The sequence below is a fragment of the Poeciliopsis prolifica genome, unplaced genomic scaffold (assembly GCF_027474105.1).
Source record: "Poeciliopsis prolifica strain line A6 unplaced genomic scaffold, Auburn_PproV2 SCAFFOLD053, whole genome shotgun sequence".
Classification (NCBI taxonomy): domain Eukaryota; kingdom Metazoa; phylum Chordata; class Actinopteri; order Cyprinodontiformes; family Poeciliidae; genus Poeciliopsis; species Poeciliopsis prolifica.
This window is the reverse complement of record NW_026562428.1, coordinates 694931-717497: the sequence shown is the minus strand read 5'-3', so window position 1 is coordinate 717497 and position 22567 is coordinate 694931. Positions and strand designations below refer to the sequence as shown.

General features: G+C 35.0%; 3 non-coding genes across 3 annotated transcripts; all 3 read right to left on the bottom strand.

The window, feature by feature from the left end:
• Positions 1 to 1445: 1445 nt before the first annotated feature.
• Positions 1446 to 1517, bottom strand: trnad-guc (transfer RNA aspartic acid (anticodon GUC)). The gene has a single exon. It is a non-coding gene; the product is annotated as a tRNA-Asp (tRNA).
• Positions 1518 to 11687: 10170 nt separating this feature from the next.
• trnad-guc (transfer RNA aspartic acid (anticodon GUC)) lies at positions 11688 to 11759 on the bottom strand. Its single transcript has one exon. It is a non-coding gene; the product is annotated as a tRNA-Asp (tRNA).
• An 8599-nt stretch (positions 11760 to 20358) lies between these two features.
• On the bottom strand, positions 20359 to 20430 carry trnad-guc (transfer RNA aspartic acid (anticodon GUC)). Its single transcript has one exon. It is a non-coding gene; the product is annotated as a tRNA-Asp (tRNA).
• Positions 20431 to 22567: the final 2137 nt, after the last annotated feature.

The window sequence follows — 22567 nt, the reverse complement described above, 5'->3', positions numbered from 1 at the left end:
CACTACCTATTTATTAAGCATAAGTGCTTTTGAAATATTTCTTAAGTGCTGAGAGACAAGAGGTTTACAGCAGGTAAATTTAAAAAAACAAACGTTCACTTTTTTCAATTCGTTATAAGAAAAAATGCTCGTCTCCTAGCAACAGCTTGTAAACAAATGACTATTGTTGAAAAAATCTAGGAATTCTTCAAATATTTTAAAACGTATCTACACTAATTATTTATTAAGCATAAGTTCTTTTGAAATACTACTTGAATGCTAAGAGACAAGAGCTTCACAGTCTAAGTTTTACCAGAAAAGGAAACGTTAACTTCGTTTCAATTCGTTACCAGAAATAACACTCATCCCTTAGCAACAGCTCATCATCAAATAATGCTTAATGTTGAAAGAACATTGGAATTCTTACGCTATTTTAAAATGTCTCATCACTAGTTAATTATGAAATATAAATGCTTTTGAAGTACTCCTTAAATGCTTACATACAAGAGCTTGACAGTATGTAAATTTTACAGAAAAAAAAACAAACGTTAACTTTGTTTCAATTCGTTACAAGAAAACACGCTCGTCCCTTAGCAACAGCTCGTCAACAAATGATGCTTATTGTTGAAAGCATATTGGAATTCCCTACTATTTTAAAATGTCTGAACATTGTAATTATTTATAAAATATAAGTGCTTTTGACATACCACTTAACTGCTAAGAGACAAGAGGTTTACAGTACATAAATTTTACAAAAAAACCAAACGTTAACTTCGTTTCAATTTGTTACCAGAAAACACGCTCGTCTCCTAGTAACAGCTCGTAAACAAATACCTATTGTTGAAAAAACTAGGAATTCTTCCGATTTTTGAAACGTTTGAATTCTCTTATTTGTAAAATATAATTGCTTTTGAAGTACTCCTTAAATTCTTAGACACAAGAGCTTCACTGTACGTAAATTTCACAAGAAAAGGAAACGTAAACTTCGTTTCAATTCGTTACCAGAAAACATGCTCGTCTCCTATTAACAGCTCGTAAACAAATGCCTATTGTTAAAAAAAAACTAGGAATTCTCCCGCTACTTTGAAATGTCTGAATGCTGTAATTATTTATGAAATACCACTTCTTTGGAAATACTACTTAAATGCTTAGACAAGAGCTTTACAGTAGGGAAATTTTACAAAAAACAAACAAACGTTAGCTTCGTTTCAGTTCGTTACCAGAACGTATTAAAAACTAGCTGAACAAAGGACCTCCCCGTCAGGGAATTGAACCCCGGTCTCCAAAGTGACAAGCTGGGATACTTACCACTATAATAATGAGGACTGGTTATGATTAGGCCTCAACCATTTTTGGAGCTTTTCAATGTCCTCGGAAGTTTCTTTAGAATATAGCTGAAAAGAAGAACCTCCCCGTCGGGGAATTGAAAAGAAGATCCTCCCCGTCGGGGAATTGAAAAGAAGATCCTCCCCGTCGGGGAATTGAACCCCGGTCTCCAACGTGACAAGCTAGAATACTTACCACTATACTAACGAGGACTGGTTATGGTTTGGCCTCATCCATTTTTAGAGCTTGTCGATGTCCTCCGACGCTTCTTTAAAAACTAGCTGAACAAAGGACCTCCCCGTCGGGGAATTGAACTACGGAATCCAACGTGACAAGCTGGGATACTTACCACTATACTAACGAGGACTGGTTATCATTTGGCCTCATCCATTTTTGGATCTTTTCAATGAATTCTTCAACTATTTTAATACGTGTCTACACTAATTAATTGTTATGAAATATAAGTGCTTTTGAAGTACTCCTTTAATGCTTAGACACAATTTGGTAAATTAAAAAAAACAAAACGAATGTTAACTTTGTTTCAGTTCGTTACCAGAAAAAATGCTCGTCTCCTAGCAACAGCTCCTAAACAAATGCCTATTTTTGAAAAAATCTAGGAATTCGTCAACTATTATAAAACGTATCTACACTAATTATTTAAGCATAAGTTCTTTTGAAATACTACTTGAATGCTAAGAGACAAGAGCTTCACAGTCTAAGTTTTACCAGAAAAGGAAACGTTAACTTGGTTTCAATTCGTTACCAGAAATAACACTCATCCCTTGGCAACAGCTCATCAACAAATAATGCTTAATGTTGAAAGAACATTGGAATTCTTACGCTATTTTAAAATGTCTTATCACTAGATAATTATGAAATATAAGTGCTTTTGAAGTACTCCTTAAATGCTTAGATACAAGAGCTTCATAGTACGTACATTTTACAGAAAAAAAACAAACGTTGACGTTGTTTCAATTCGTTACCAGAAAACACGCTCGTCTCCTAGCAACAGCTTATAAACAAATGCCTATTGTTGAAAAAATCTAGGAATTCTTCAACTATTTTTAAACGTGTTAACACTACCTATTTATTAAGCATAAGTGCTTTTGAAATATTTCTTAAGTGCTGAGAGGCAAGAGGTTTACAGCAGGTAAATTTAAAAAAACAAACGTTCACTTTTTCAATTCGTTATAAGAAAACATGCTCGTCTCCTAGCAACAGCTCGTAAACAAATGCCTATTTGAAAAAAATCTAGGAATTCTTCAAATATTTTAAAACGTATCTACACTAATTATTTATTAAGCATAAGTTCTTTGAAATACTACTTAAATGCTGAGAGACAAGAGCTTCACAGTGCACAAATTTTACTAAAAAACAAACGCTAACTTCGTTTCAATTCGTTACCAGAAAAAAACACTCATCCCTTAGCAACAGCTCATCATCAAATAATGCTTAATGTTGAAAGAACATTGGAATTCTTACGCTATTTTAAAATGTCTCATCACTAGTTAATTATGAAATAAAGTACTTTTGAAGTACTCCTTAAATGCTTAAATACAAGAGCTTCACAGTACGTAAATTTTACAGAAAAAAACAAACGTTAACGTTGTTTCAATTCGTTACCAGAAAAACATGCTCGTCTCCTAGTAACAGCTCGTAACAAATACCTATTGTTGAAAAAACTAGGAATTCTTCCGATTTTTGAAACGTTTGAATTCTCTTATTTGTAAAATATAATTGCTTTTGAAGTACTCCTTAAATTCTTAGACACAAGAGCTTCACTGTACGTAAATTTCACAAGAAAGGAAACGTAAACTTCGTTTCAATTCGTTACCAGAAAAACATGCTCGTCTCCTATTAACAGCTCGTAAACAAATGCCTATTGTAAAAAAAAAAACTAGGAATTCTCCCACTTTGAAATGTCTGAATGCTGTAATTATTTATGAAATACCACTTCTTTGAAAATACTACTTAAATGCTTAGACAGAGCTTTACAGTAGGGAAATTTTACAAAAAAAAACAAACGTTAGCTTCGTTTCAGTTCGTTACCAGAACGTATTAAAAACTAGCTGAACAAAGGACCTCCCCGTCAGGGAATTGAACCCCGGTCTCCAAAGTGACAAGCTGGGATACTTACCACTATAATAACGAGGACTGGTTGTGATTAGGCCTCAACCATTTTTGGAGCTTTTCAATGTCCTCACAAGTTTCTTTAGAATATAGCTGAAAAGAAGAACCTCCCCGTCGGGGAATTGAAAAGAAGATCCTCCCCGTCTGGGAATTGAACCCCGGTCTCCAACGTCACAAGCTGGGATACTTACCACTATACTAACGAGGACTGGTATCATTTGGCCTCATCCATTTTTGGATCTTTTCAATGAATTCTTCAACTATTTTAATACGTCTACACTAATTAATTGTTATGAAATATAAGTGCTTTTGAAGTACTCCTTTAATGCTTAGACACAAGTAGGTAAATTAAAAAAAACAAAACGAACGTTAACTTTGTTTCAGTTCGTTACCAGAAAAAATGCTCGTCTCCTAGCAACAGCTCCTAAACAAATGCCTATTTTTGAAAAAATCTAGGAATTCTTCAACTATTTTAAAACGTGTTAACACTACCTATTTATTAAGCATAAGTGCTTTTGAAATATTTCTTAAGTGCTGAGAGACAAGAGGTTTACAGCAGGTAAATTTAAAAAAACAAACGTTCACTTTTTTTCAATTCGTTATAAGAAAACATGCTCGTCTCCTAGCAACAGATCCTAAACAAATGCCTATTTTTGAAAAAATCTAGGAATTCTTCAACTATTATAAAACGTGTCTACACTAATTATTTAAGCATAAGTTCTTTTGAAATACTACTTGAATGCTAAGAGACAAGAGCTTCACAGTCTAAGTTTTACCAGAAAAGGAAACGTTAACTTGGTTTCAATTCGTTACCAGAAATAACACTCATCCCTTAGCAACAGCTCATCAACAAATAATGCTTAATGTTGAAAGAACATTGGAATTCTTACGCTATTTCAAAATGTCTCATCACTAGTTAATTATGAAATATAAGTACTTTTGAAGTACTCCTTAAATGCTTAGATACAAGAGCTTCACTGTACGTACATTTTACAGAAAAAAAACAAACGTTAACGTTGTTTCAATTCGTTACAGAAAACATGCTCGTCTCCTAGCAACAGCTCTAAACAAATGCCTATTGTTGAAAAAATCTAGGAATTCTTCAAATATTTTAAAACGTGTCTACACTAATTATTTATTAAGCATAAGTTCTTTTGAAATACTACTTAATGCTAAGAGACAAGAGCTTCACAGTCTAAGTTTTACCAGAAAGGAAACGTTAACTTGGTTTCAATTCGTTACAAGAAAACACGCTCGTCCCTTAGCAACAGCTCATCATCAAATAATGCTTAATGTTGAAAGAACATTGGAATTCTTACGCTATTTCAAAATGTCTCATCACTAGTTAATTATGAAATATAAGTACTTTTGAAGTACTCCTTAAATGCTTAGATACAAGAGCTTCATAGTACGTAAAATTTACAGAAAAAAACCAAACGTTAACGTTGTTTCAATTCGTTACAAAAACACGCTCGTCCCTTAGCAACAGCTCGTCAACAAATGATTTTTATTGTTGAAAGCATATTGGAATTCCCTACTATTTAAAATGTCTGAACATTGTAATTATTTATAAAATTATAAGTGCTTTTGACATACCACTTAACTGCTAAGAGACAAGAGGTTTACAGTATGTAAATTTTACAAAAAAAACAAACGTTAACTTCGTTTCAATTTGTTACCAGAAAACACGCTCGTCTCCTAGTAACAGCTCGTAAACAAATACCTATTGTTGAAAAAACTAGGAATTCTTCCGATTTTTTGAAACGTTTGAATCTCTTATTTGTAAAATATAATTGCTTTTGAAGTACTCCTTAAATTCTTAGACACAAGAGCTTCACTGTACGTAAATTTCACAAGAAAAGGAAACGTAAACTTCGTTTCAATTCGTTACCAGAAAACATGCTCGTCTCCTATTAACAGCTCCTAAACAAATGCCTATTGTTAAAAAAAAAAACTAGGAATTCTCCGCTACTTTGAAATGTCTGAATGCTGTAATTATTTATGAAATACCAATTCTTGGAAATACTACTTAAATGCTTAGACAAGAGCTTTACAGTAGGGAAATTTTACAAAAACAAACAAACGTTAGCTTCGTTTCAGTTCGTTACCAGAACGTATTAAAAACTAGCTGAACAAAGGACCTCCCCGTCAGGGAATTGAACCCCGGTCTCCAACGTGACAAGCTAGGATACTTACCACTATACTAACGAGGACTGGTTTATGGTTTGGCCTCATCCATTTTTGGAGCTTGTCGATGTCCTCGGACGCTTCTTTAAAAACTAGCTGAAAAAAAGAACCTCCCCGTCGGGATTGAACTACGGTCTCCAACGTGACAAGCTGGGATACTCACCACTATAATAATGAGGACTGGTTATGATTAGGCCTCAACCATTTTTGGAGCTTTTCAATGTCCTCGGAAGTTTCTTTAGAATATAGCTGAAAAGTAGAACTCCCCCTCTGGGAATGAAAAAGAAGATCCTCCCCGTCGGGAATTGAACCCCGGTCTCCAACGTGACAAGCTGGGATACTTACCACTATACTAACGAGGACTGGTTATGGTTTGGCCTCATCCATTTTTGGAGCTTTCAATGTCCTCGGAAGCTTCATTAAAAGATAGCTGAAAAAAAGAACCTCCCCGTCGGGGAATTGAAAAGAAGAACCTCCCCGTCGGGGAATTGAACCATGGTCTCCAACGTGACAAGCGGGAAACTTACCACTATAATAACGAGGACTGGTTGTGATTAGGCCTCAACCATTTTTGGAGCTTTTCAATGTCCTCAGAAGTTTCTTTAGAATATAGCTGAAAAGAAGAAACTCCCCCTCTGGAATTGAAAAGAAGAACCTTCCCGTCGGGGAATTGAAAAGAAGAACCTCCCCGTTGGGGAATTGAATCCCGGTCTCCAACGTGACAAGCTAGGATACTTACCACTATACTAACGAGGACTGGTTATGGTTTGGCCTCATCCATTTTTGGAGCTTTTCGATGTCCTCGGACGCTTCTTTAAAAGATAGCTGAAAAGAAGAACCTCCCCGTCGGGGAATTGAACCACGGTCTCCAACGTGACAAGCTGGGAAACTTACCACTATAATAACGAGGACTGGTTATGATTAGGCCTCAACCATTTTTGGATCTTTTCAATGAATTCTTCAACTATTTTATACGTGTCTACACTAATAATTGTTATGAAATATAAGTGCTTTTGAAGTACTCCTTTAATGCTTAGACACAAGTAGGTAAATTAAAAAAAACAAGACGAACGTTAACTTTGTTTCAGTTCGTTACCAGAAAAATGCTCGTCTCCTAGCAACAGCTCCTAAACAAATGCCTATTTTGAAAAAATCTAGGAATTCTTCAACTATTATAAAACGTGTTAACACTAATTATTATTAAGCATAAGTGCTTTTGAAATATTTCTTAAGTGCTGAGAGACGAGGTTTACAGCAGGTAAATTTAAAAAAACAAACGTTCACTTTTTTTCAATTCGTTATAAGAAACATGCTCGTCTCCTAGCAACAGCTCCTAAACAAATGCTATTTTGAAAAAATCTAGGAATTCTTCAACTATTATAAACGTGTCTACACTAATTATTTAAGCATAGTTCTTTTGAAATACTACTTGAATGCTAAGAGACAAGAGCTTCACAGTCTAAGTTTTACCAGAAAAGGAAACGTTAACTTGGTTTCAATTCGTTACCAGAAATAACACTCATCCCTTAGCAACAGCTCATCAACAAATAATGCTTAATGTTGAAAGAACATTGGAATTCTTCGCTATTTTAAAATCTCTTATCACTAGATAATTATGAAATATAATGCTTTTGAAGTACTCCTTAAATGCTTAGATACAAGAGCTTCACTGTACGTACATTTTACAGAAAAAAAAACAAACGTTAACGTTGTTTCAATTCGTTACCAGAAAACATGCTCGTCTCCTAGCAACAGCTCCTAAACAAAATGCCTATTGTTGAAAAAAATCTAGGAATTCTTCAAATATTTTAAAACGTGTCTACACTAATTATTTATTAAGCATAAGTTCTTTTGAAATACTACTTAAATGCTAAGAGACAAGAGCTTCACAGTCTAAGTTTTACCAGAAAAGGAAACGTTAACTTGGTTTCAATTCGTTACAAGAAAACACGCTCGTCCCTTAGCAACAGCTCATCATCAAATAATGCTTAATGTTGAAAGAACATTGGAATTCTTACGCTATTTCAAATGTCTCATCACTAGTTAATTATGAAATATAAGTACTTTTGAAGTACTCCTTAAATGCTTAGATACAAGAGCTTCATAGTACGTAAAATTTACAGAAAAAAAACAAAACGTTAACGTTGTTTCAATTCGTTACAAAAAACACGCTCGTCCCTTAGCAACAGCTCGTCAACAAATGATTTTTATTGTTGAAAGCATATTGGAATTCCCTACTACTTTAAAATGTCTGAACATTGTAATTATTTATAAAATATAAGTGCTTTTGACATACCACTTAACTGCTAAGAGACAAGAGGTTTACAGTATGTAAATTTTACAAAAAAAACAAACGTTAACTTCGTTTCAATTTGTTCCAGAAAACACGCTCGTCTCCTAGTAACAGCTCGTAAACAAATACCTATTGTTGAAAAAACTAGGAATTCTTCCGATTTTTTGAAACGTTTGAATTCTCTTATTTGTAAAATATAATTGCTTTTGAAGTACTCCTTAAATTCTTAGACACAAGAGCTTCACTGTACGTAAATTTCACAAGAAAAGGAAACGTAAACTTCGTTTCAATTCGTTACCAGAAAACATGCTCGTCTCCTATTAACAGCTCCTAAACAAATGCCTATTGTTAAAAAAAAAAACTAGGAATTCTCCCACTACTTTGAAATGTCTGAATGCTGTAATTATTTATGAAATACCAATTCTTTGGAAATACTACTTAAATGCTTAGACAAGAGCTTTACAGTAGGGAAATTTTACAAAAAACAAACAAACGTTAGCTTCGTTTCAGTTCGTTACCAGAACGTATTAAAAACTAGCTGAACAAAGGACCTCCCCGTCAGGGAATTGAACCCCGGTCTCCAACGTGACAAGCTGGGATACTTACCACTATACTAACGAGGACTGGTTATCTTTTGCCCTCATCCATTTTTGGAGCTTGTCGATGTCCTCGGACGCTTCTTTAAAAGATAGCTGAAAAAAGAACCTCCCCGTCGGGAATTGAACTACGGTCTCCAACGTGACAAGCTGGGATACTCACCACTATAAATAATGAGGACTGGTTATGATTAGGCCTCAACCATTTTTGGAGCTTTTCAATGTCCTCGGAAGTTTCTTTAGAATATAGCTGAAAAGTAGAAACTCCCCCTCTGGGAATTGAAAAGAAGATCCTCCCCGTCGGGGAATTGAACCCGGTCTCCAACGTGACAAGCTGGGATACTTACCACTATACTAACGAGGACTGGTTATGTTTGGCCTCATCCATTTTTGGAGCTTTTCAATGTCCTCGGAAGCTTCATTAAAAGATAGCTGAAAAAAAGAACCTCCCCGTCGGGGAATTGAAAAGAAGAACCTCCCCGTCGGGGAATTGAACCACGGTCTCCAACGTGACAAGCTGGGAAACTTACCACTATAATAACGAGGACTGGTTGTGATTAGGCCTCAACCATTTTTGGAGCTTTTCAATGTCCTCAGAAGTTTCTTTAGAATATAGCTGAAAAGAAGAAACTCCCCCTCTGGGAATTGAAAAGAAGAACCTTCCCGTCGGGGAATTGAAAAGATCCTCCCCGTTGGGGAATTGAACCCGGTCTCCAACGTGACAAGCTGGGATACTTACCACTATACTAACGAGGACTGGTTATGGTTTGGCCTCATCCATTTTTGGAGCTTTTCAATGTCCTCGGAAGCTTCATTAAAAGATAGCTGAAAAAAAGAACCTCCCCGTCGGGGAATTGAACCCCGGTCTCCAAAGTGACAAGCTGGGATACTTACCACTATAATAATGAGGACTGGTTATGATTAGGCCTCAACCATTTTTGGATCTTTTCAATGAATTCTTCAACTATTTTAATACGTGTCTACACTAATTAATTGTTATGAAATATAAGTGCTTTTGAAGTACTCCTTTAATGCTTAGACACAAGTAGGTAAATTAAAAAAAACAAGACGAACGTTAACTTTGTTTCAGTTCGTTACCAGAAAAATGCTCGTCTCCTAGCAACAGCTCCTAAACAAATGCCTATTTTTGAAAAAATCTAGGAATTCTTCAACTATTATAAAACGTGTTAACACTAATTATTTATTAAGCATAAGTGCTTTTGAAATATTTCTTAAATGCTGAGAGACAAGAGGATTACAGCAGGTAAATTTAAAAAAACAAACGTTCACTTTTTTCAATTAGTTATAGAAAACATGCTCGTCTCCTAGCAACAGCTCCTAAACAAATGCCTATTTTTTAAAAAATCTAGGAATTCTTCAACTATTATAAAACGAGTCTACACTAATTATTTAAGCATAAGTTCTTTTGAAATACTACTTAAATGCTAAGAGACAAGAGCTTCACAGTCTAAGTTTTACCAGAAAAGGAAACGTTAACGTTGTTTCACTTCGTTACCAGAAAACATGCTCGTCTCCTAGCAACAGCTCGTAAACAAATGCCTATTGTTGAAAAAATCTAGGAATTCTTCAAATATTTTAAAACGTATCTACACTAATTATTTATTAAGCATAAGTTCTTTGAAATACTACTTAAATGCTGAGAGACAAGCTTCACAGTGCACAAATTTTACTAAAAAAACAAACGCTAACTTGGTTTCAATTCGTTACCAGAAAAAAACACTCATCCCTTAGCAACAGCTCATCATCAAATAATGCTTAATGTTGAAAGAACATTGGAATTCTTACGCTATTTTAAAATGTCTTATCACTAGATAATTATGAAATATAAGTGCTTTTGAAGTACTCCTTAAATGCTTAGATACAAGAGCTTCATAGTACGTACATTTTACAGAAAAAAACAAACTGTAACGTTGTTTCAATTCGTTACAAAAAACACGCTCGTCCCTTAGCAACAGCTCGTCAACAAATGATTTTTATTGTTGAAAGCATATTGAATTCCCTACTATTTTAAAATGTCTGAACATTGTAATTATTTATAAATATAAGTGCTTTTGACATACACTTAACTGCTAAGAGACAAGAGGTTTACAGTATGTAAATTTTACAAAAAAAAACAAACGTTAAATTTGTTTCAATTTGTTACCAGAAAACACGCTCGTCTCCTAGTAACAGCTCGTAAACAAATACCTATTGTTGAAAAAACTAGGAATTCTTCCGATTTTTGAAACGTTTGAATTCTATTTGTAAAATATAATTGCTTTTGAAGTACTCCTTAAATTCTTAGACACAAGAGCTTCACTGTACGTAAATTTCACAAGAAAAGGAAACGTAAACTTCGTTTCAATTCGTTACCAGAAAACATGCTCGTCTCCTATTAACAGCTCGTAAACAAATGCCTATTGTTAAAAAAAAAACTAGGAATTCTCCCGCTACTTTGAAATGTCTGAATGCTGTAATTATTTATGAAATACCACTTCTTTGGAAATACTACTTAAATGCTTAGACAAGAGCTTTACAGTAGGGAAATTTTACAAAAAACAAACAAACGTTAGCTTCGTTTCAGTTCGTTACCAGAACGTATTAAAAACTAGCTGAACAAAGGACCTCCCCGTCGGGGAATTGAACCCCGGTCTCCAAGTGACAAGCTGGGATACTTACCACTATAATAACGAGGACTGGTTGTGATTAGGCCTCAACCATTTTTGGAGCTTTTCAATGTCCTCGGAAGTTTCTTTAGAATATAGCTAAAAAGAAGAACCTCCCCCTCTGGGAATTGAAAAGAAGAACCTCCCCGTCAGGGAATTGAACCCCGGTCTCCAACGTGACAAGCTGGGATACTTACCACTATACTAACGAGGTCTGGTTATCTTTTGCCATCATCCCTTTTTAGAGCTTTTCGATGTCCTCGGAAGCTTCATTAAAAGATAGCTGAAAAAAAGAACCTCCCCGTCGGGGAATTCAAAAGAAGAACCTCCCCGTCGGGGAATTGAACCACGGTCTCCAACGTGACAAGCTGGGATACTTACCACTATAATAACGAGGACTGGTTGTGATTAGGCCTCAACCATTTCAGGAGCTTTTCAATGTCCTCAGAAGTTTCTTTAGAATATAGCTGAAAAGAAGAAACTCCCCCTCTGGGAATTGAAAAGAAGATCCTCCCCGTCGGGGAATTGAACCCCGGTCTCCAACGTGACAAGCTGGGATACTTACCACTATACTAACGAGGACTGGTTATGGTTTGGCCTCATCCATTTTTGGAGCTTTTCAATGTCCTCGGAAGCTTCATTAAAAGATAGCTGAAAAAAAGAACCTCCCCGTCGGGGAATTGAACCACGGTCTCCAACGTGACAAGCTGGGAAACTTACCACTATAATAACGAGGACTGGTTGTGATTAGGCCTCAACCATTTTTGGAGCTTTTCAATGTCCTCAGAAGTTTCTTTAGAATATAGCTGAAAAGAAGAAACTCCCCCTCTGGGAATTGAAAAGAAGAACCTTCCCGTCGGGGAATTGAAAAGAAGATCCTCCCCGTTGGGGAATTGAATCCCGGTCTCCAACGTGACAAGCTAGGATACTTACCACTATACTAACGAGGACTGGTTATGATTAGGCCTCAACCATTTTTGGATCTTTTCAATGAATTCTTCAACTATTTTAATACGTGTCTACACTAATTAATTGTTATGAAATATAAGTGCTTTTGAAGTACTCCTTTAATGCTTAGACACAAGTAGGTAAATTAAAAAAAACAAAACGAACGTTAACTTTGTTTCAGTTCGTTACCAGAAAAAATGCTCGTCTCCTAGCAACAGCTCCTAAACAAATGCCTATTTTTGAAAAAATCTAGGAATTCTTCAACTATTATAAACGTGTTAACACTAATTATTTATTAAGCATAAGTGCTTTTGAAATATTTCTTAAGTGCTGAGAGACAAGAGGATTACAGCAGGTAAATTTAAAAAAACAAACGTTCACTTTTTTCAATTCGTTATAAGAAAACATGCTCGTCTCCTAGCAACAGCTCCTAAACAAATGCCTATTTTGAAAAAATCTAGGAATTCTTCAACTATTATAAAACGTGTCTACACTAATTATTTAAGCATAAGTTCTTTTGAAATACTACTTGAATGCTAAGAGACAAGAGCTTCACAGTCTAAGTTTTACCAGAAAAGGAAACGTTAACTTGGTTTCAATTCGTTACCAGAAATAACACTCATCCCTTAGCAACAGCTCATCAACAAATAATGCTTAATGTTGAAAGAACATTGGAATTCTTACGCTATTTTAAAATGTCTTATCACTAGATAATTATGAAATATAAGTGCTTTTGAAGTACTCTTTAAATGCTTAGATACAAGAGCTTCACTGTACGTACATTTTACAGAAAAAAAACAAACGTTAACGTTGTTTCAATTCGTTACCAGAAAACATGCTCGTCTCCTAGCAACAGCTCGTAAACAAATGCCTATTGTTGAAAAAATCTAGGAATTCTTCAAATATTTTAAAACGTATCTACACTAATTATTTATTAAGCATAAGTTCTTTTGAAATACTACTTAAATGCTGAGAGACAAGAGCTTCACAGTGCACAAATTTTACTAAAAAAACAAACGCTAACTTCGTTTCAATTCGTTACCAGAAAAAACACTCATCCCTTAGCAACAGCTCATCATCAAATAATGCTTAATGTTGAAAGAACATTGGAATTCTTACGCTATTTAAAATGTCTTATCACTAGATAATTATGAAATATAAGTACTTTTGAAGTACTCCTTAAATGCTTAGATACAAGAGCTTCATAGTAAGTACATTTTACAGAAAAAAAACAAACGTTAACGTTGTTTCAATTCGTTACCAGAAAACATGCTCGTCTCCTAGCAACAGCTCGTAAACAAATGCCTATTGTTGAAAAAATCTAGGAATTCTTCAAATATTTTAAAACGTATCTACACTAATTATTTATTAAGCATAAGTTCTTTTGAAATACTACTTAAATGCTGAGAGACAAGAGCTTCACAGTGCACAAATTTTACTAAAAAAACAAACGTTAACTTCGTTTCAATTCGTTACCAGAAATAACACTCATCCCTTAGCAACAGCTCATCATCAAATAATGCTTAATGTTGAAAGAACATTGGAATTCTTACGCTATTTTAAAATGTCTTATCACTAGATAATTATGAAATATAAGTGCTTTTGAAGTACTCCTTAAATGCTTAGATACAAGAGCTTCATAGTACGTAAATTTTACAGAAAAAAAAAACAAACGTTAACTTTGTTTCAATTCGTTACAAGAAAACACGCTCGTCCCTTAGCAACAGCTCGTCAACAAATGATGCTTATTGTTGAAAGCATATTGGAATTCCCTACTATTTTAAAATGTCTGAACATTGTAATTATTTATAAAATATAAGTGCTTTTGACATACCACTTAACTGCTAAGAGACAAGAGGTTTACAGTATGTAAATTTTACAAAAAAAACAAACGTTAAATTTGTTTCAATTTGTTACCAGAAAACACGCTCGTCTCCTAGTAACAGCTCGTAAACAAATACCTATTGTTGAAAAAACTAGGAATTCTTCCGATTTTTTGAAACGTTTGAATTCTCTTATTTGTAAAATATAATTGCTTTTGAAGTACTCCTTAAATTCTTAGACACAAGAGCTTCACTGTACGTAAATTTCACAAGAAAAGGAAACGTAAACTTCGTTTCAATTCGTTACCAGAAAACATGCTCGTCTCCTATTAACAGCTCGTAAACAAATGCCTATTGTTAAAAAAAAACTAGGAATTCTCCCGCTACTTTGAAATGTCTGAATGCTGTAATTATTTATGAAATACCACTTCTTTGGAAATACTACTTAAATGCTTAGACAAGAGCTTTACAGTAGGGAAATTTTACAAAAAACAAACAAACGTTAGCTTCGTTTCAGTTCGTTACCAGAACGTATTAAAAACTAGCTGAACAAAGGACCTCCCCGTCGGGGAATTGAACCACGGTCTCCAACGTGACAAGCTGGGATACTTACCACTATAATAATGAGGACTGGTTATGATTAGGCCTCAACCATTTTTGGAGCTTTTCAATGTCCTCGGAAGTTTCTTAGAATATAGCTGAAAAGAAGACCTCCCTCTGGGAATTGAAAAGAAGAACCTCCCGTTAGGAATTGAACCCCGGTCTCCAACGTGACAAGCTAGGATACTTACCACTATACTAACGAGGACTGGTTTATGATTAGGCCTCAGCATTTTTTGGAGCTTGTCGATGTCCTCGGACGCTTCTTTAAAAACTAGCTGAACAAAGGACCTCCCCGTCGGGGAATTGAACTACGGTCTCCAACGTGACAAGCTGGGATACTTACCACTATACTAACGAGGACTGGTTATCTTTTGGCCTCATCCATTTTTGGATCTTTTCAATGAATTCTTCACTATTTTAATACGTGTCTACACTAATTAATTGTTATGAAATATAAGTGCTTTTGAAGTACTCCTTTAATGCTTAGACACAATTTGGTAAATAAAAAAAACAAAACGAACGTTACTTTGTTTCAGTTCGTTACCAGAAAAAATGCTCGTCTCCTAGCAACAGCTCCTAACAAATGCCTATTTTTGAAAAAATCTAGGAATTCTTCAACTATTATAAAACGTATCTACACTAATTATTTAAGCATAAGTTCTTTTGAAATACTACTTGAATGCTAAGAGACAAGAGCTTCACAGTCTAAGTTTTACCAGAAAAGGAAACGTTAACTTGGTTTCAATTCGTTACCAGAAATAACACTCATCCCTTGGCAACAGCTCATCAACAAATAATGCTTAATGTTGAAAGAACATTGGAATTCTTACGCTATTTTAAAATGTCTTATCCTAGATAATTATGAAATATAGTGCTTTTGAGTACTCCTTAAATGCTTAGATACAAGAGCTTCATAGTACGTACATTTTACAGAAAAAAACAAACGTTAACGTTGTTTCAATTCGTTACCAGAAAACATGCTCGTCTCCTAGCAACAGCTTATAAACAAATGCCTATTGTTGAAAAAATCTAGGAATTCTTCAACTATTTTTAAACGTGTTAACACTACCTATTTATTAGCATAAGTGCTTTTGAAATATTTCTTAAGTGCTGAGAGGCAAGAGGTTTACAGCAGGTAAATTAAAAAAACAAACATTCACTTTTTTCAATTCGTTATAAGAAAACATGCTCGTCTCCTAGCAACAGCTCCTAAACAAATGCCTATTGTTAAAAAAACTAGGAATTCTCCCGCTACTTTGAAATGTCTGAATGCTGTAATTATTTATGAAATACCACTTCTTTGGAAATACTACTTAAAGCTTAGACAAGAGCTTTTACATTAGGGAAATTTTACAAAAACCAAAACAAACGTTAGCTTCGTTTCAGTTCGTTACAGAACATATTAAAAACTAGCTGAACAAGAACCTCCCCGTAAGGGAATTGAACCTCGGTCTCCAAAGTGACAAGCTGGGATACTTACCACTATAATAACGAGGACTTGTTGTGATTAGGCCTCAACCATTTTTGGAGCTTTTCAATGTCCTCAAAGTTTCTTTAGAATATAGCTGAAAAGAAGAAACACCCCTCTGGGAATTGAAAGAAGATCCTCCACGTCGGGGAATTGAACCCCGGTCTCCAACGTGACAAGCTGGGATACTTACCACTATACTAACGAGGACTGGTTGTGATTAGGCCTCAACCATTTCAGGAGCTTTCAATGTCCTCAGAAGTTTCTTAGAATATAGCTGAAAAGAAGAAACTCCCCCTCTGGGAATTGAAAAGATCCTCCCCGTCGGGGAATTGAACCCCGGTCTCCAACGTGACAAGCTGGGATACTTACCACTATACTAAGAGGACTGGTTATGGTTGGCCTCATCCATTTTTGGAGCTTTTCAATGTCCTCGGAAGCTTCATTAAAAGATAGCTGAAAAAAAAGAACTCCCCGTCGGGGATTGAACCACGGTCTCCAACGTGACAAGCTGGGAAACTTACCACTATAATAACGAGGACTGGGTTGTGATTAGGCTCAACCATTTTGGAGCTTTTCAATGTCCTCAGAAGTTTCTTTAGAATATAGCTGAAAAGAAGAAACTCCCCCTCTGGGAATTGAAAAGAAGAACCTTCCCGTCGGGAATTGAAAAGAATCCTCCCCGTTGGGGAATTGAATCCCGGTCTCCAACGTGACAAGCTAGGATACTTACACTATACTAACGAGGACTGGTTATGATTAGGCCTCACCATTTTTGGATCTTTTCAATGATTCTTCAACTATTTTTAATACGTGTCTACACTAATTAATTGTTATGAAATATAAGTGCTTTTGAAGTACTCCTTTAATGCTTAGACACAAGTAGGTAAATTAAAAAAAACAAACGAACGTTAACTTTGTTTTCAGTTCGTTACCAGAAAAAAATGCTCGTCTCCTAGCAACAGCTCCTAAACAAATGCCTATTTTTGAAAAAATCTAGGAATTCTTCAACTATTATAAAACGTGTTAACCTAATTATTTATTAAGCATAAGTGCTTTTGAAATATTTCTTAAGTGCTGAGAGACAAGAGGATTACAGCAGGTAAATTTAAAAAACAAACGTTCACTTTTTTCAATTCGTTATAAGAAAACATGCTCGTCTCCTAGCAACAGCTCCTAAACAAATGCCTATTTTTTGAAAAAATCTAGGAATCTTCAACTATTAAACGTGTCTACACTAATTATTTAAGCATAAGTTCTTTTGAAATACTACTTGAATGCTAAGAGACAAAGCTTCACAGTCTAAGTTTTTTACCAGAAAAGGAAACGTTAACTTGGTTTCAATTCGTTACCAAAAATAACACTCATCCCTTAGCAACAGCTCATCAACAACTAATGCTTAATGTTGAAAGAACATTGGAATTCTTACGCTATTTTAAAATGTCTTATCACTAGATAATTATGAAATATAAGTGCTTTTGAAGTACTCCTTAAATGCTTAGATACAGAGCTTCACTGTACGTACATTTTACAGAAAAAAAACAAACGTTAACGTTGTTTCAATTCGTTCCAGAAAACATGCTCGTCTCCTAGCAACAGCTCGTAAACAAATGCCTATTGTTGAAAAAATCTAGGAATTCTTCAAATATTTTAAAACGTATCTACACTAATTATTTATTAAGCATAAGTTCTTTTGAAATACTACGTTAAATGCTGAGAGACAAGAGCTTCACAGTGCACAAATTTTACTAAAAAAACAAACGCTAAACTTCGTTTCAATTCGTTACCAGAAAAAACACTCATCCCTTAGCAACAGCTCATCATCAATAATGCTTAATGTTGAAAGAACATTGGAATTCTTACGCTATTTTAAAATGTCTTATCACTAGATAATTATGAAATATAGTACTTTTGAAGTACTCCTTAAATGCTTAGATACAAGAGCTTCATAGTACGTAAAATTTACAGAAAAAAACAAACGTTAACGTTGTTTCAATTCGTTACAAAAAACACGCTCGTCCCTTAGCAACAGCTCGTCAACAAATGATTTTTATTGTTGAAAGCATATTGGAATTCCCTACTATTTTAAAATGTCTGAACATTGTAATTATTTATAAAATATAAGTGCTTTTTGACATACCACTTAACTGCTAAGAGACAAGAGGTTTACAGTATTAAATTTTACAAAAAAAACAAACGTTAAATTTGTTTCAATTTTTACCAGAAACACGCTCGTCTCCTAGTAACAGCTCGTAACAAATACCTATTGTTGAAAAAACTAGGAATTCTTCCGATTTTTTGAAACGTTTGAATTCTCTTATTTGTAAAATAAATTGCTTTTGAAGTACTCCTTAAATTCTTAGACACAAGAGCTTCACTGTACGTAAATTTCACAAGAAAGGAAACGTAAACTTCGTTTCAATTCGTTACCAGAAAACATGCTCGTCTCCTATTAACAGCTCGTAACAAATGCCTATTGTTAAAAAAAAAACTAGGAATTCTCCCGCTACTTTGAAATGTCTGAATGCTGTAATTATTTATGAAATACCACTTCTTTGGAAATACTACTTAAATGCTTAGACAAGAGCTTTACAGTAGGAAATTTTACAAAAAACAAACAAACGTTAGCTTCGATTCAGTTCGTTACCAGAACGTATAAAAACTAGCTGAACAAAGGACCTCCCCGTCAGGGATTGAACCACGGTCTCCAAAGTGACAAGCTGGGATACTTACCACTATAATAATGAGGACTGGTTATGATTAGGCCTCAACCATTTTTGGAGCTTTTCATGTCCTCGGAAGTTTCTTTAGAATATAGCTGAAAAGAAGAACCTCCCCCTCTGGGAATTGAAAGAAGAACCTCCCGTCGGGGAATTGAACCACGGTCTCCAACGTGACAAGCTAGGATACTTACCACTATACTAACGAGGACTGGTTATGGTTTGGCCTCATCCATTTTTGGAGCTTGTCGATGTCCTCGGACGCTTCTTTAAAAACTAGCTGAACAAAGGACCTCCCCGTCAGGGAATTGAACTACGGTCTCCAAAGTGACAAGCTGGGAAACTTACCACTATACTAACGAGGACTGGTTATCTTTTTGGCCTCATCCATTTTGGATCTTTTCAATGAATTCTTCAACTATTTTAATACGTGTCTACACTAATTAATTGTTATGAAATATAAGTGCTTTTGAAGTACTCCTTTAATGCTTAGACACAATTTGGTAAATAAAAAAAAACAAAACGAACGTTAACTTTGTTTCAGTTCGTTACAGAAAAATGCTCGTCTCCTAGCAACAGCTCCTAAACAAATGCCTATTTTTGAAAAAATCTAGGAATTCTTCACTATTATAAAACGTATCTACACTAATTATTTAAGCATAAGTTCTTTTGAAATACTACTTGAATGCTAAGAGACAAGAGCTTCACAGTCTAAGTTTTACCAGAAAAGGAAACGTTAACTTGGTTTCAATTCGTTACCAGAAATAACACTCATCCCTTGGCAACAGCTCATCAACAAATAATGCTTAATGTTGAAAGAACATTGGAATTCTTACGCTATTTTAAATGTCTTATCACTAGAATTATGAAATATAAGTGCTTTTGAAGTACTCCTTAAATGCTTAGATACAAGAGCTTCATAGTACGTACATTTTACAGAAAAAAAACAAACGTTAACGTTGTTTCAATTCGTTACCAGAAAACATGCTCGTCTCCTAGCAACAGCTTATAAACAAATGCCTATTGTTGAAAAATCTAGGAATTCTTCAACTATTTTTAAACGTGTTAACACTACCTATTTATTAAGCATAAGTGCTTTTGAAATATTTCTTAAGTGCTGAGAGGCAAGAGGTTTACAGCAGGTAAATTTAAAAAAACAAACGTTCACTTTTTTCAATTCGTTATAAGAAAACATGCTCGTCTCCTAGCAACAGCTCCTAAACAAATGCCTATTGTTAAAAAAACTAGGAATTCTCCCGCTACTTTTGAAATGTCTGAATGCTGTAATTATTTTATGAAATACCACTTCTTTGGAAATACTACTTAAATGCTTAGACAAGAGCTTTACATTAGGGAAATTTTACAAAAACCAAAACAAACGTAGACTTCGTTCAGTTCGTTACCAGAACATATTAAAAACTAGCTGAACAAAGGACCTCCCCGTAAGGGAATTGAACCCCGGTCTCCAACGTGACAAGCTGGGATACTTACCACTATAATAACGAGGACTTGTTGTGATTAGGCCTCAACCATTTTTGGAGCTTTTCAATGTCCTCAGAAGTTTCTTTAGAATATAGCTGAAAAGAAGAACCTCCCCTCTGGGAATTGAAAAGAAGATCCTCCCCGTCGGGGAATTGAACCCCGGTCTCCAACGTGACAAGCTGGGATACTTACCACTATACTAACGAGGACTGGTTATCTTTTGCCCTCATCCCTTTTTGGAGCTTTTCGATGTCCTCGGAAGCTTCATTAAAAGATAGCTGAAAAAAAGGACCTCCCCGTAGGGGAATTGAAAAGAAGAACCTCCCGTCGGGGAATTGAACCATGGTCTCCAACGTGACAAGCTGGATACTTACCACTATACTAACGAGGACTGGTTGTGATTAGGCCTCAACCATTTCAGGAGCTTTTCAATGTCCTCAGAAGTTTCTTTAGAATATAGCTGAAAAGAAGAAACTCCCCCTCTGGGAATTGAAAAGAAGATCCTCCCCGTCAGGGAATTGAACCCCGGTCTCCAACGTGACAAGCTGGGATACTTACCACTATACTAACAGGACTGGTTATGGTTTGGCCTCATCCATTTTTGGAGCTTTTCAATGTCCTCGGAAGCTTCATTAAAAGATAGCTGAAAAAAAGAACCTCCCCGTCGGGGAATTGAACCCCGGTCTCCAACGTGACAAGCTGGGAAACTTACCACTATAATAACGAGGACTGGTTGTGATTAGGCCTCAACCATTTTTGGAGCTTTTTCAATGTCCTCAGAAGTTTCTTTAGAATATAGCTGAAAAGAAGAAACTCCCCTCTGGGAATTGAAAAGAAGAACCTTCCCGTCGGGGAATTGAAAAGAAGATCCTCCCCGTTGGGGAATTGAATCCCGGTCTCCAACGTGACAAGCTAGGATACTTACCACTATACTAACGAGGACTGGTTAGATTAGGCCTCAACCATTTTTGGATCTTTTCAATGAATTCTTCAACTATTTTAATACGTGTCTACACTAATTAATTGTTATGAATATAAGTGCTTTTGAAGTACTCCTTTAATGCTTAGACACAAGTAGGTAAATTAAAAAAAAACAAAAACGAACGTTAACTTTGTTTCAGTTCGTTACCAGAAAAAATGCTCGTCTCCTAGCAACAGCTCCTAAACAAATGCCTATATTTGAAAAAATCTAGGAATTCTTCAACTATTATAAAACGTGTTAACACTAATTATTTATTAAGCATAAGTGCTTTTGAAATATTTCTTAAGTGCTGAGAGACAAGAGGTTTACAGCAGGTAATTTAAAAAAACAAACGTTCACTTTTTTCAATTCGTTATAAGAAAACATGCTCGTCTCCTAGCAACAGCTCCTAAACAAATGCCTATTTTTGAAAAAATCTAGGAATTCTTCAACTATTATAAACGTGTCTACACTAATTATTTAAGCATAAGTTCTTTTGAAATACTACTTGAATGCTAAGAGACAAGAGCTTCACAGTCTAAGTTTTACCAGAAAAGGAAACGTTAACTTGGTTTCAATTCGTTACCAGAAATAACACTCATCCCTTAGCAACAGCTCATCAACAAATAATGCTTAATGTTGAAAGAACATTGGAATTCTTACGCTATTTTAAAATGTCTTATCACTAGATAATTATGAAATATAAGTGCTTTGAAGTACTCCTTAAATGCTTAGATACAAGAGCTTCATAGTACGTACATTTTACAGAAAAAAAACAAACGTTAACGTTGTTTCAATTCGTTACCAGAAAACATGCTCGTCTCCTAGCAACAGCTCGTAAACAAATGCCTATTGTTGAAAAAATCTAGAATTCTTCAAATATTTTAAAACGTATCTACACTAATTATTTATTAAGCATAAGTTCTTTTGAAATACTACTTAAATGCTGAGAGACAAGAGCTTCACAGTGCACAAATTTTACTAAAAAAACAAACGCTAACTTCGTTTCAATTCGTTACCAGAAAAACACTCATCCCTTAGCAACAGCTCATCATCAAATAATGCTTAATGTTGAAAGAACATTGGAATTCTTACGCTATTTCAAAATGTCTTATCACTAGATAATTATGAAATATAAGTACTTTTGAAGTACTCCTTAAATGCTTAGATACAAGAGCTTCATAGTACATAAAATTTACAGAAAAAAAACAAACGTTAACGTTGTTCAATTCGTTACAAAAAACACGCTCGTCCCTTAGCAACAGCTCGTCAACAAATGATGCTTATTGTTGAAAGCATATTGGAATTCCCTACTATTTTAAAATGTCTGAACATTGTAATTATTTATAAAATATAAGTGCTTTTGACATACCACTTAACTGCTA